General features: G+C 47.9%; 1 pseudogene; it reads right to left on the minus strand.

The window, feature by feature from the left end:
* Window positions 1-8,645: 8,645 nt before the first annotated feature.
* Window positions 8,646-10,672, minus strand: LOC125539964 (annotated as a pseudogene).
* Between the last annotated feature and the right edge of the window lie 5,002 nt (window positions 10,673-15,674).

Here is a 15,674-nt window from a genome sequence, read left to right on the forward strand (position 1 = left end):
TCCTCATTTTCATGGCCCTTGGAGATGCTTCCTTCTGGCCTAGCACGGTTATGAACATGTTTCTTTAAGACTCCCATGAACCTCTCAAAGGGGAACATATTGTGTAGAAATACAGGACCCAAAACGTTAATCTCTTCGCATAGGTGAACTAGGACGTGCGTCATGATGTTGAAGAAGGATGGTGGGAACACCAACTCGAAACTGACAAGACATTGCACCAAATCATTCTCTAACCTTGGTATGATTTCTGGATCGATTACCTTCTGAGAGATTGCATTGAGAAATGCACATAGCTTCACAATGGCTAATCGAACGTTTTCCGGTAGAAGCCCCCTCAATGCAACCAGAAGCAGTTGCGCCATAATCACGTGGCAGTCATGAGACTTTAGGTTCTGAAACTTTTTCTCTGCCATGTTTATTATACCCTTTATATTCGACGAGTAGCCAGACGGTACCTTAATACTAAGCAAGCATTCAAAGAAGATTTCCTTCTCTTCTTTGGTAAGAGCGTAGCTTGCATGACCCTGATGTATGCCGTCTTTTCCGTGCATACGTTGTTGGTCCTCCCGTGCCTCGGGTGTATCTTTTGTCTTCCCATACACGCCCAAGAAACCAAGTAGGGTCACACAAAGATTCTTCGTCACGTGCATCACGTCGATTGCGGAGCGGACCTCTAGGTCTTTCCAATAGGGCAGATCCCAAAATATAGATTTCTTCTTCCACATGGGTGCGCGTCCGTCAGCATCATTCGGAACAGGTTGTCTACCAGGACCCTTTCCAAAGTCCACCTTCAAATCCTTGACCATATCATGTACATCAGCACCAGTACGGTGGCGAGGCTTCGTCCGGTGATCCGCCTCACCTTTGAAATGCTTGCCTTTCTTTCTTACGGGATGCCTGCTCGGAAGAAATCGACGATGTCTCAGGTACACATTCTTCTTACAATTAGCCAAATATATATTGTCGGTATCGTCCAAACAGTGCGTGCATGCGCGATATCCCTTGTTTGTCTGTCCTGAAAGGTTACTGAGAGCAGGCCAATCATTGATGGTCACGAACAGCAACGCCTTTAGGTCAAATTCTTCCCCCATGTGCTCATCCCACGCACGTACACCTGTTCCATTCCACATTTATAAGAGTTCTTCAACTAATGGCCTTAGGTACACATCAATGTCGTTGCCGGGTTGCTTAGGGCCTTGGATGAGCACTGGCATCATAATGAACTTCCGCTTCATGCACAACCAAGGAGGAAGGTTATACAAACATAGAGTCACAGGCCAGGTGCTATGGTTGCTGCTCTGCTCCCCAAAAGGATTAATGCCATCTGCGCTTAGACCAAACCATACATTCCTTGCGTCATCTGCAAACTCCTTCCCGTACTTTATTTCGATTTTTCTCCACTGCGACCCGTCAGCGGGTACTCTCAACTTTCCGTCTTTCTTACGGTCTTCTCTGTGCCATCGCATCGCCTTGGCATGCTCTTTGTTTTGGAACAAACGTTTCAATTGTGGTATTATAGGAGCATACCACATCACCTTGGCAGGAATCTTCTTCCTGGGGCGCTCGCCCTCGACATCACCAGGGTCATCGCGGCTGATCTTATAGCGCAATGCACCGCATACCGGGCAAGCGTTCAAATCCTCGTACTCACCGCGATAGAGGATGCAATCATTAGGGCATGCATGTATCTTCTGCACCTCTAACCCTAGAGGGCGGACAGCCTTCTTTGCTTGGTACATACTCTCGGGCAATTCGTTATCCTTTGGAAGCATATCCTTTATCATTACCAGCAACTTTCCAAATCCCTTGTCAGATACACCATTCTCTGCCTTCCATTGCAGCAATTCCAGTGTGGTGCCCAGCTTTTTCTTGTCACCTACGTAATTCGGTTACAACAATTTTTTGTGATCCTCTAACATGCGCTGCAACTTCTTCTTCTCCAAATCACTTGCGCAGTTTCTCTTTGCATCGGCAATGGCCCGACCTAGATCATCAACGGGCTCATCTGATGCCTCTTCTTCAGCTTCTTCCCGCATTGCCGGCTCAGCTTCTTCCCGCATTACTGGCTCAGCTTCTTCCTTCATTGTTGTATCATCGTATTCAGGGAACCCATGGCCAGGATAGCTGTCGTCGTCCTCTTCTTCTTCATTGTCTTCCATCATAACCCCTCTTTCTCCATGCTTGGTCCAAACATTATAGTGGGGCATGAAATCGGACTCAAACAGGTGGACGTGAATGGTTCTTGACGTAGAGTAATTGCGACCATTCTTACAGCCAGCATATGGACAATGCATAAAACCATCCGCTCGCTTGTTTGCCTCAGCCGCAAGCAGAAAAGTACGCATGCCATTAATGAACTCGGGAGAGCATCGGTCATCGTACATCCATTGCTGGCTCATCTTCAATACACAGCACCGAAAACATCAAATTAATACAATACATAAAGTTCATATATAAAGATCATACAACACTTAAATGCAACAAACAAATAACTCTAGCTAAAGAATTTAAATGCAACAACAAATGCGATCAAGATCGCAACTAAGATAACAATTGATCCAACAGCATAATGATACCAAGCCTCACTATGAATGTCATATTTTCTAATCTTTCTAATCTTCAAGCGCATTTTCTCCATCTTAATCTTGTGATCATCGACGACATCGGCAACATGCAACTCCAATTCCATCTTCTCCCCTCAATTCTTTTTAATTTTTCCTTCAAATCCTCGTTTTCTCTTTCAACTAAATTTAACCTCTCGACAATAGGGTCGGTTGGAATTTCGGGTTCAACTACCTCCTACATACAAATATCTATGTCAACTTGATGGGCATAATTTGTCATAAACACGAAATGCAATGAATAGTTTTAAAAGAGAATATACCACATCCAAATCATAACCCGGACGAGGGCCGACGGGAACGGATATCAAAACCATGGCACTATGCATAACAAACAACGTATGGGTAAGATAATTATACGAGTAACTATATATCCAAATCACACAAACATCATTTTTTTTATATAAAACTTCATGAACAAGAGGCTCACCACAAGGTGGTGCCGGCGACGGGACGTTGCGAGCGATCGATGGTGGTTATGACGGAGATTTAGAAGGTACTAAGTAAGCCACACCTACATATGCAAAACTAAGTGTTATTTTTGACCTCAAATTGCATATAAATCAAATACTAGCACATATATATAATTCCTCCCAAATTATTAAACTCAAAAATCAATCACTATATAAAGCATTGCATGAGCTAATCTAGCAATGAGAGATGAAAGGAAAAAGTGTGATGAGCTTAAGAGGAAGAGGGAAAAGAACAGAGAGGAGAGGGGAAAGGGGAAGAACAGAGCGAGCTCGGGTGGACAAAGGGTCTATGTAGGACGACCTTTAGTACCGGTTCGTGATACGACCCGGTACTAAAGGTGCTGGAGGGGCCCCAGACTGACAACATCCTGCCACCACTCACTTTAGTACCGGTTCGTGGCACGAGCCGGTGCTAAAGGTTTGCCACGAACCGGTACTAATGAGAGCGGCCCAACTAGCCGTTGGAACCGGCACTAATGTACAGATTAGTGCTGGCTCAAATTCAAACCGGCACTAATGTGCTTCACGTTTGACCATTTTTCTACTATAGATGCGCCTGGTCAATTCGTCACCTAGGACGCGGCCCATCCCAGACCACCTATTCTTTTTATGTATTATTTCTCTTTTCTCTCTATCACTCTCCATCCCCAGCAATTATATGCATGTGCCTAGACAATTTGGGATCAAAGTGAGGACATGGTTGCATGCATACAGAAATGAGGGCTTAAAACGGACACGCTCGGACACTGACCAAACACATTCGTGGACATTTGAGGAGCCAAATCTCGGTGTAGCTAGCTCTATATTAGGGGGTATGAGAATCGGTTCCATGGTGATGGAACAGGAGCTCAATTTTTTTTCCGCAGGAATGGCTTGGGAGATGTTCATGCGTTGCAAAGAGAGGCTCTTACCAAAATGGCCATATATAGTCTTTGAAGCAAGCAAACGAGCAAAAAAAACATCCTCAAATTCTCTCATTACAGCGTGGTTTATGACTTCGCGTCTCTGCCCAAGGAAAACGATACATCTAAGAGCAGCTCTAGACCTTCCTCAATAGTCTTTAATCCCCTATAATTTGGTGGTTTGGGAAAAAAGAAAGCATCTCTATCCGATCCCCTCAAAAGTCATATATGAGGAAAATCTTTTGGTTTGAGGAATTAAGCCTCTTATTAAGTAAAACTAGATCAAATAAAAAAATGAGAGACACAGATTTAACGTGGATCAAATAAACTTGATGAGAATTCGCCACCTAGGACGCGGCCCACCCCGAACCACCTTTTCTCGTTTTGTATTATTTCTCTTTTCTCTCTATCACTCTCCATCCTGGCAATTATATGCAAGTGGCCATACAATTTGGGGTCAATGTGGGAACATGGTTGCATGCATATAGAAATGATGGCTTAAAACGAACACGCTCAGACATTGACCGGACGCGTCTGTGGACATTTGAGGAGCCAAATCTGAGGAGACCATCTGTAGATGCCCTTACAACTATCCATAACGATAAACTTCAACCCTATCCTCTTAGTAAGTGTGTCATTACTCAATGCAATTTTGTAATTGTTTTTCTATTGGCCAACTTATTTTTATACTACGTTTAATTTTTTAGTATTAATAACTGATACTAACTGTTAGACGAAATAACATATTCTTGGAGTTCTATAATTCAGATAGAGGACACTTTAATTATATGAGTTTTGAAAAAAATTGGCCCCATTTTACATTTCGCACCGGGGCCCTGAATTCTTGGAGATGGCCCTGTGAGGAGGTAGAGGAGACGGACACGAAAACAATAAGAAGGAAGCTTAGGCCATGGAACTACAAGACCGAGAAAGATCTTGCTTTGTGTGATGCTTGGATGAATATCTATCTTGAGGCCACGATCGGGGACGATCTAACGAAGGAAAAAATTTGGTCACGGTTCGAGGAGTATATGGTAGCCATGTGGAGAGTCGGTTCTCTCTCTCATCAATGGAGTGTCATCCAAGATCAGTGTAACTGGTGGTTCGGATGTGTTAGTCAATTCAACCTAGCACCGTTGAGTGGAGTGCCATCAACGAGTATGAGCCCATCATTCAAGCTCTTTACGAGAAAAAGAACAATAACGAAAGTGACAAAGGCTTATATTTACATCATTGCGAGATTGCTCTTGTAGGAAATGAGAAGTGGCCAAGAAGGAACTATGAAACCCCACCGAAGAGGCATAGGCTTAACACCGTTGTTGTTGATGATGAATTCGTAGAGAATCCATCCACTCCGCAAACATGTCATGTTTGACAAAAAATGCAAAGACGTCGAAGAAGCATGGATTTTTTCGGAAGAATTTATTGTGTCACTTGAGAAAATGATAGCATTGGCAGCCGACTGAAATGAGAAGAAGTTGACTTGTTTCTACGATATGAAAACGATGAGGAAGGTGAGGTGGAAGGCAAAGGTGACGACTAAGGAAGAAAGGTGCAAGTGGAAGAAAGAAGGCTTGAAATTGAGGTGCAAAGGCTTGCATCGAAGAGCAAGGAAAAAACAAGATGGAGATCGAGGAGCCGAGACTTGCATTGGAGGTCGAGGAACATATGAACAAGAGAGTTCCTGAGGAGTGTGACACAATCATGGATCCTAGCAAGATGGATGAGAGGGCAAGCCAATATTGGGAGTTAACTCATGAGGACATCTTGGCTAAGTCATTTGGTGGTCGCGGAGGCAATGTTGATAGCTGCAGCAGTGATCGCGGCATCAATGATGGCGACGTCAGCAATGGTGGCGCCGGCGATGATGGAGCGAGTGTGTGAGCCCCTTGTGAATTATGATGGCTTTCGTTTCATCAAGTTTTTAATGAATTGTTTTAATGAACTTCTTCATTCGGTGTCTATTGGCACAAATTATGATATGTTTTAATATTTTATTGGATTAGGTGAAGTTTATTTATGCTCATAGCTGAATTATGTTGTGGTGCATTTGAATTGTTTATATTTGTTTTGCAATGTGGTGCATTTATTTGAATTGTTTGCACAAAGTTTTTGAGGGATCGGCTAGATGGACAAAATAATTATCCCTAAAAATGAGGAATTAAAGGATGAGAGATAGGTTGAGGGATTAAGTTATGAGGGATTGGTTTGAGATGCCCTAAGCCCCATCTAGACCTTCCATTAAACCTTTAATTCACGTAAAATCTAGCTTTCCATCCCTCATATCTTAACCTCTAGCCCATTTTCCTATGAACACAGCAGATCTTAGCAAATTTGGTCTAGCGCCCATGCTCCTATCAGCCCCAACCCGCCTCAAGCTACCGCCGGCGACAACCGCCCAACACCGCATCACCGGGCATTGTGGCTCGCACACCCTATGTACATAAGGTGTTCGACAAATTGCCCCAATGGTTTCCCCCCTTTTTCTCTGTTTTTGCTGATTACAATCTCAAATTAACCATGGAACCCTCCAATGTGGGTGAAGAGGTTTTGGGAGATGCACTTCAATCATTCTTCATTAGAGGAGGAAGAGGGATGAAGATTTTGAGGCATCCATGATCATTCGAGACGATGATTTTGGGAGACCGAGGCTTATTTCTTAGATTAGGCACATCCAGATTCCATCGAGATGGGGTGAAGGGTCATAATGATCTAGTGAGGGCTTACTTTGCATTGAATGGAACATATACGAAAAGGTACTCTAGGAAGAAATTACATATGCTGTGAACTCTCTTCAACACCATTGCAAGAGTTTTGGAGGTATTTTTATTGTAATTCATAATTTGACTTGGCACACGTATATACATGCATATCAAGAATTCCATTTATGTAGTAGTGTACCTTCACTTAGAGCATCTCCAGCCGTTGGCCCCCCAGGAGGCGCTAAAAATCGCCCCCTAGGAGCGCACCGGCGCAAAACACGCGCTGGGGGTGTGATGCCATCCAGTCGCGGCGCCCACGGGATTTTTTTGAACGGCACAAACATGGAGAGTTCATGCATATTTCAGCGACTTCAAACCAAATTCAACCAAACACGGCGCAAACACGCCCGCTCATACATATTTAAAGTATTTTACAAAAGAAAAAACACACTACTAGGCCCGCCCACCGTCTCGCTCGCCTCGCCGCTCCTCGCCGGCTGCCGCCCTTGCAGTTCTACATGCCGAGGAGGCTGTAGAACCGCGTGTAGTCGTTGCCGTCGTCGTCGTCACCGTCACCTCCGTCGTGGCCGCTGTCCCTGCTGCAACCCTCCCCCGGTTGGCGCGGCGGGTTGGACGGTCCGGCGGCGTCCTCGTCGTCATCGCTGTCGAGGATCACGATGCCGTGCTCGTCCTCGCGCCCACGCTTGCGGGCGGCGATCTCCTCCAGGGCCCAGACGGGGGAGGGGGGGAGGGGTACTTCAGCCTCGGCGTGTTGCCGCCCTCGATGTACTCGAGGACGGCCTCCAGCGTGCGGCCGGGCACGCCCCACCATCGGCGCCGCCCCTCGGAGTTGAGCCTGCCGGACGGCACGACGCCGTTGGTGGCCTCGAGCTGCTCGGCGTGACGGCGGCGGAAGTACGGCTCCCAGAGCGGGCTGTCGGGGACGTAGCACGGCCCCTCCCTCGCCGCCCGCGGCGGAGAGGCGCGGATACGCGCGATCTCCGCACGACGCGCCGCCCCGGTGGACGGTGGTGGCACCAGGACCCCGCCGGCGCTGATTCTCCACGCCCCGGGCACCCGCATGTCCGGCGGGACCGGGTACTCGGCCTCGAAGAGGAGCCGAGCTTCGTCCTCGTGAAGGTGGCGGCAGCCGAAGCCGTTCGCCGCCACGCCGTCGCCTGGGAATCATTCGGCCATTTCTATGAACTGGGACAGCGTGGGGAGAGGGAGGAAGGGGGAGAGAGGGCGCGTTGGCGGTGGAGACTCTGTGCGTGCCGCCGGCGCACTGGGCTCGGCTTATATAGGCGGAGGCGACGCGAGCACGCGTGGCCGCCTCGTCTATGTGTGGCATGCGCGGGGACGCGCGTCGTCACGCCTTCACTGCGCCGCCCGTGAGGCATCAATGGCGGAGGCTGACCGGCACGGCAGCGCGCGGCAGCTTTGGCATTGATTCGCCGCGGAAAACGAGGCAATGAGGACGACGAAGCGGCGAGAAGTGAGACGAGTCGCTGGCACGGAGGGCCGCGGCTCTTTCGCGCCAAAAACGATTCGCCCGGCGCCTCCGAGCGCCCCCCAGCGCGCCGGGTTTGGGTTGGGTCCGCCGGCGCCAATTTCGGCCCGAGCCGGCGAAAATTGGACCCTTGGGGGCGCGACTTGGCCGATTTTTTGACGCCGGCGGCCAAAAGTCGCCTGGGGGCCTTGTTGAGGGCGCGGCTGGAGATGCTCTTATGTGCATGTATATACATGCATATCAAGAATTCCATTACAAAGTGAGACCAACAACATTTATAACATGACTAGGTGCAAAGCTAAGAAATGAATACATGAATTCAATGGGTGGTGCAAAATATTTAAGAGTAGAACTAACAAAACAACAACAACAGATTGTCGCTGCTTCAATTATCTTAACTCTTCTCTCGGATCTCATAGCATCGGCCCCTCAAATTTCTAGACAAGGCCTTGGTCAGGACTGGATGAGCGGAGGTACACGAGGACCTTGCTGAACTTGGCCTCTACCTTATGATGGCGATGGACACGTCATTGGGGAATAGGTCCCCAAGAACGAAGGCGTGGTACACGGTGCTCGCCAGGACGCCGATGACAGTGACGGTGGCGATCCCTGCCAGCCCGACCACTAGTGCTTGGGTCAAGATATTATTCACCTTTGATGCATATAGAACAGTGGCTAGTGCAATGCTAGTCATCAGGAATGTGTAGGCCCACCACGCCAATGAGAATCGGATCCCTCTGAACAAATTTAAGCATACCACCAGGGATCCAAAGAGGAACATTGAAAGAAAATAAAGGAGCTTCGCACAATGGTTGAACTCATCGGAGATTGTCGCCCAAGTTATTGAGGCATTGCTTGGTGCGGCAACGAAGAGGAAGAAGATTGGATGGAGTTCCTTAGGGAGCTACGTATTAGTGGGAAGCCGCTGGTAGAGGGTTACGAAGAGCACAATGTAGTGTGCTAGCCCGACTGCGAAAAAAAAGATGGGCAACTCCTGGAGACCCATCCTGGTGCCGAGTTCCCCACCGATGAAGTTGCCGACGATGGCAAGGTGGTTCAATGGGTTGGCCACTTTGGAGAGCCAGCGATCACCACTGGACATCCACTGGCCGTAGATCTTGAGGTCGAGGCAGAGGATCGGCGCCATAAGGAGATACCAGACAACTTGGTGGATCTCCCAATTTGGGCAAGGCAAGCACTTGATAAGAAAGAGCCAGGTGATGCAGGGTGCGAAGAAGAAGTTGACGCGGAACGGGTGATGGAACTCACCGCGGACGGCATCAAAGTAGAGCACAATCTTGAGAAGGTAGATGATGGAGGTGATGACGGTGAGGGCCACCAAAGAATGTGGTTGACAGCGGGGTGCACATGGAGGAATGCCATGGAGGCCTCCAACTAGAGCGTCTTCCACAACATAGCCTGGCTGCTCAGTCCGAGGCACATCCCAAACATGCTGATCGGGAACCGGAGAAGGAACGGCCACCGCTCGTCTTCTGGCAACATTGCAATCTCCGTTGACTACATGTACATTCACACCATTGTTAGAGTCTTAGAGACGAGCGTCTTCCACAACATAGCCTGGCTGCTCAGTCCGAGGCACATCCCAAACATGCTGATCGGGAACCGGAGAAGGAACGGCCACCGCTCGTCTTCTGGCAACATTGCAATCTCCGTTGACTACATGTACATTCACACCATTGTTAGAGTCTTAGAGACGAGCGTCTTCCACAACATAGCCTGGCTGCTCAGTCCGAGGCACATCCCAAACATGCTGATCGGGAACCGGAGAAGGAACGGCCACCGCTCGTCTTCTGGCAACATTGCAATCTCCGTTGACTACATGTACATTCACACCATTGTTAGAGTCTTAGAGACGACCATCCATGGCGTTGGTAAGAAAAGTGAATTACAAAAACTTCACAATTAGAGCTAGGTTAATTTTTCTACAAGTTACTGGAATACATATTTGGAATGCATGTTACCATACGTGAAGGGTCTCGAGCTCGGGGCCTTCAAGGGCGTCGAAGTAGCAGTCGGCGGAGGGAACATTGTCACCCTCGTTGGTGTCCGCCTCGAAGATCTTGGACACGGTTCCGCGCTCGATGTCGGCCGCCGGCTTTTCGTGCGACACCAACCCGCGGAGACCAGAGAGTTGCCACTCGCGATGGCTACAGAAGGTCCTCAAGTGGTCGAGCTGCCAGTCCCACTCCAAGATGCCGTCGCTCCGCCGCGGCACCACCGGCCCCTCACCACCGCCTCTGATCAGAAGTGACGGCTTTAAGGTATGGTCGACATCGACCCGTGCGAGGTGATGCCCCGACGGCGAGGCCGGGAGGGAGCACGGCGTCTCATCGTGAACCTCAAGCGCTCTCCGAGACAGCGTACACCCGGCCAGCTCAACGTCCAGCTTGCCCGCCGCCACCTGGATGCTGCAGATGCTGATCTCCCTGTCTGTGGACGTCATAGCAGCACGCCGGCCAACGATTCGATCGATCCACTAACGATATAGCTAACCTCCTCGCAAAAAAAAAGATATAGCTAAACCTCCTGAAAATGCAGCGCTGGATATCAACACTGGTAATCTGTAGTGCAAGGCCATTCAGCCCATCGCATCTTATATAGATCGAGTTAGTATACGTGCATGGTATAGCCGTATAGGCCGCTGTCAGCAGCCAGTTCTTCTGCAGCAATTGTTCCAGAAACCATAGCATCAGGAGACAAATTAAGGATGCTGCCTCAGCACTACCACATGTAGGCCAGCTGCTAAGATGCTCGGTGTGCATTGCATACGTAGTACAAATCACACGAGTGAAGCCAGACACAGCGCGTACGTTCTTAGCTGTGTGGAACAGGATTGGAGTTGGACTCATGTACGTGTGAATGCATACGACCTACAAGTCCTAACCATAAGACCCGGTGTGCAGAAAAGATGCCGCGCGCATGCTGCAGGGACCAGTACGTACGTGCATATGCATCCATATACGCCACGGGCGCGCATGCAGGGACCAATGCGTGCATATGCATACATGCATGCATATATTAACTGCACTAGTTTGCACGTTGGAACTGGTGCGACTACTTTGAAAGACCTCCTACGTGGTCACGTTGTTTGATCCCTCTACATACGTGCATGATAGGGAAATGTCTGCGTAATTTTCTTCCTCTTGGCATGCCCTGTTTTCTTATAGAGAAGACACAAGGCCATGTATACTATGTAAGTAAAACTGGTGAAGTGTTTGCTGATGTTATTTGTTTGGGCTTTCCATTTTCGTGTCCTTGGTTTCTTAGTTGTGGTCAGTTTTGCGCCAGTAGAAAACTCAGCTCAGTTCTTTATTGAGTTCAGTATAAAACTCTATGTATTGTTGGATAGTGCTTGTCCTTATATTTCGAACAACATTGGCTTCGTCTTATTTGAAGCTTGGATGCTTAAGTTATTGTGGTTTTGGTTTGTGTGTTTTTTTGTGCCTATTTCAGGCCGACAAGGGCAAAACTGAGCAAAACTAAGAAACATGGGCATGAATATAAATTTCCCTTGTTTTATAAGGACCCACATATCTAGTGAAGATCGGATTTTTAAGCATGGAAAATCAAACATTTTTCATGATAACTTTTGTTTGCTGAGGATGGCAAGTTCAGTTGACGAGAGCATGGTAAATCCGACCCAGTTCATTTTTGGCAGGAAATTTCCGTGCTTGAAAAACTAAATTAGCCATCCTCGCGCCAATATAAGTTGCCATGAAAACCGTTCGATTTGCCATGCCTAAAAATCTGATGTCATATTTTTAGCATTTTTGTTGTTTTAATTATGCAGAGCCGAGGTAGCAAGCCCAATAGAACAGGGTGGTTCAACAATAGAAATATTAATACAAATGTATTTAGTTTTTACAACTAATAATAATTTTCTCTACAATTTTTTGGGGGTCTCTATGCTATATATATGCTATGGGAAAATTCTAAGGTGGTCCATGGACATCCCTGTCCACCCCGTGATTACACCCCTTTCATAAGAAAGACTGAAAAAAGCCCAAAGTGTATTTCCTCTGTAAAATGACAAACCATCAAGGATAAAAGGCCCCGAGTCACTGAAAACTATGGTGTATGTGGAAGTATGGGAAATTTCCAAGGCTGACTTAGTTCAATAGCTTTTTACGAATTATAAAACCAACTTGCCCTGGTTGATTAGAGAGATTGGTAAAAAGATCGAAAAAACTAACGCTCACATGTGTGGCATCATGCACATCGCCCACACGTCGTCATCACCACTCATTTTGCCACGTATAAACAGATGACATTAGCAGGAATCTTTTTGTTTTCCGGTTTAAAAGTGTTTTATCTCCTAATTAAAAAATCGAATTAAAAATCCATTTTCACCATTAAATCCGTCTCGACGTGATCTTCAAAAATAGACCACATGTTGATATGTTTCGACGAAATTTTGTTTTGCCCAAAAGTTGCCATGATGTTTACACTGTAGTTGCCATAGTACTTAAACTAAAGTTGCCATGTGGCAATTTTAGTTTGTAGAGCATAGCAATTTTAGTTTTTTATGATGGCAGTTCCAGTACTTTGACCATGAAAATTATTTTTTGCATGAATCATGACAATTTTAAGTGCATGTATCATGGCAATTTTAGTTTATGGTTCATGGCAAGTCTAGTTTCTTAATTCCCCATTTTATAATATGTCAAAATTTACTTTTAAATGTAAAAGAAAATAGCTGAAACATATCATGGCAAATTCAGTGTAAACATCATGGCAATTCATGTGCAATTGACATGGCAACTTTTAACCCCCCAAAAAATAATTCGTCGAAATATATTGATATGAGATCTAGTTTCGAAGATCTCGTCGCAAGGGATTTAATGGCGAAAACGGATCTTCAATCGGATTTTTCATTTAAGAGGTAAAACATTTTAAAAACTAAAAATCCAAACAGATTTCCACATGCATGCATGCGGTGATGTGGCGTAGTTTGTGTGTTATAGGGCGTGTGGGCGGGTTTGGCTCCCACCACACATCTGGGCGTTAGCGTTGTCCAAAAAGATTGGTAGCTATACTTTTCTGATGAAGTTTGTTGAGTAAAATAGCATTTTTTTTATTAATGAAATCCAGAAATAAATCATCAGCATGGCACAAGCAGTATTAATCTCATACTGATATCTTATAAAGTGGACACATACTGCACATATAGTAGAAACATCTACGTAAAATGCTAGTACAACCAACAAAGAAATAAACTGGAGAGGGATAAACAAGTTATAGCCTCCAGTCGGCTAGGCCGAAGCCGCGAGGGCGGTAGCAATAGCAGTGGTGTTATCCTCGGTGGCCTTCTTCTCAGCTTCGTGGATATGGTGATGATGAAGGTGACGAGGACGTAGTCAAAGAAGCATACTAAGATGAACAATGGCGAGCAGTCACATCGGAGAAGCTCCTCAAAAACCTAATCGCCCTTATCCCGGTGCAAGATCGCAAAGGGCGGGGTTCCAGAGGCTTGATCACCCATACAACCATGCACGCGGTGGATGGGATGGGTTCACTGGCGGCAGCAGTGGAGCAACGGTGGGCAGTGCATGAGGAGGTAGAGCAGTTGTGATATCTGATATAAGTGACTGGTACGGTTGTCAATGCCTCCAATATATAGTCGGTCATAGAGGGAGACGTGGGCTGGACCCATGCCCAAGTCGGCAATAGTCCACAATCTAACGCCTCGGATTCGTGGTGCGTCCGCTAATGACTCGTAATTAATTATCCATTCCTGACTAGCAAAAATTAAGAGCACACATGACATACGTCTAAGCTCAGCTTGGCTGAATCACGAAACAGACGCGTATGCGAGCAAGGTGTGCAGCGGAGGAGAAGCGCAGGAACCACTCCTCTTCTCAAGATCTGATAGGATGTGGAAGAGGATCCATTTTAAGGAGGTCCTAAACTTCCTCCACTAGCAGGATGGTACTAAACCACCTAGTCATGAAACCCACATGGGCCCTTAGAGATTTTTCTGAAATTGCCGATAGGTCTAAAGCCCACCCTATCTTTCAACAACACCCCACTAGCTCTTGAAGGCCCATAGTGTCCTCCTCTGTTCCAAACACTGTTTTGATATACCATTATTTTTAGTGAGGACTAAGAGCATCTCCAACAGGTGCGGCAAAAGGCGCGCCCGTGCGGCAAAATTTGGATTTAGCGCACGCCGGCTGGTTCTGCACGCTCCAGCGGTGGCGGGAACTTACCGCGCGCAGGAAGCGTTTGCGCGCGCGAGGGAGAAAGCGGCACGCGGCGCAGTAGATTTGGCGCGCCGCTTCGCGCGCGCCTATAACATGCCGCGCTCGCCACGCGCATAGTTACAGCCACGCGCCCTCTCCTCGCAACCTTGCCGCTTCGCCGCTTTCCGCGCCACCACCACGCCACCATGACGCTGCGCCGCCGGGGTTCTTCGGGCTACCGTGGCATCCGCGAGCGCCCCAACGGCTGGTATTCCGCCGAGATCCGGTCCGGCGACGTCCGGCTCGGCCTCGGGTCGTTCCGGAGCGCGTACGAGGCGGCCCGCGTGTACGACGCGGCGGCGTGGCGCTTGGATAGGCCCAGTCGCAGATGAACTTCCGGGACGTCTTCACGCGCGAGCAGGCGCAGCGCGTCGCCCCTACGCCGCGTCTCATCACCGACATGGACCGTGCCGACCACGCTCGGCGCTGCCGCCGCCTCCATATCGCCGAGGAGGACGAGCGAGCCATGGCGGCGTGGCGCCGTCGCCACCCGGAGGACGTCGCCGACGAGCGTGCCTACTGGGCGGAGAGGACGGCAAGGCGCCGCGCGGAGCGGGCAGACCGGCGTCGGCGGAAGGCATTGGCGAATGCGCAGTGCGATATCGTTGAAGCAGGTGGGAGGTCGATCTTCACGTCAGACGATGAACGTTCGGACGACATGTGGCTCGATACCTCGGTCAACACCGAAGAGGATGATGATGGTGATGATGGTGATAGCGACTTGGAGTAGTTTCTATCTATGTATGTCGTAGTAGTTTCTACCTAGTTGCACTGTAGTTCTATCTATCTATGCTTTCGAACTATCTATCTAATTGCACCGATGTAAAATACCTTTGTATCGTTTTTTATCTATGCAATTTATCATTTTTTTATCTTATTATCTATGCTTTCGAAAATGTTGCGCGTGCTGCATTTTTTGCGCGCTGCTAGAGCGGCGCGCGCGCTGCATCTTGCGCGGCTGCTGGAGCCAGTGCTGCGCGCTGCGCCAAACCAGGCGATGGGCGCGCGGCAAAGCTGTTTTTTGCGCGCGGCGCGTTCGGCGCCTATTGGAGATGCTCTAATTAACCTTAAACATCCACCTAGAGCAACTAGTTATATTCCTTCAGAGCTGAACAATAGACTATGCCTTGAATTGTCAGTTCAACATAAAAATATTTTACCAAATATCTTACCGGTACTAGGTAGTCAAAGGCTAACTGCACG

The sequence above is a fragment of the Triticum urartu genome, chromosome 1 (assembly GCF_003073215.2).
Source record: "Triticum urartu cultivar G1812 chromosome 1, Tu2.1, whole genome shotgun sequence".
NCBI classification, from domain to species: Eukaryota; Viridiplantae; Streptophyta; class Magnoliopsida; order Poales; family Poaceae; genus Triticum; species Triticum urartu.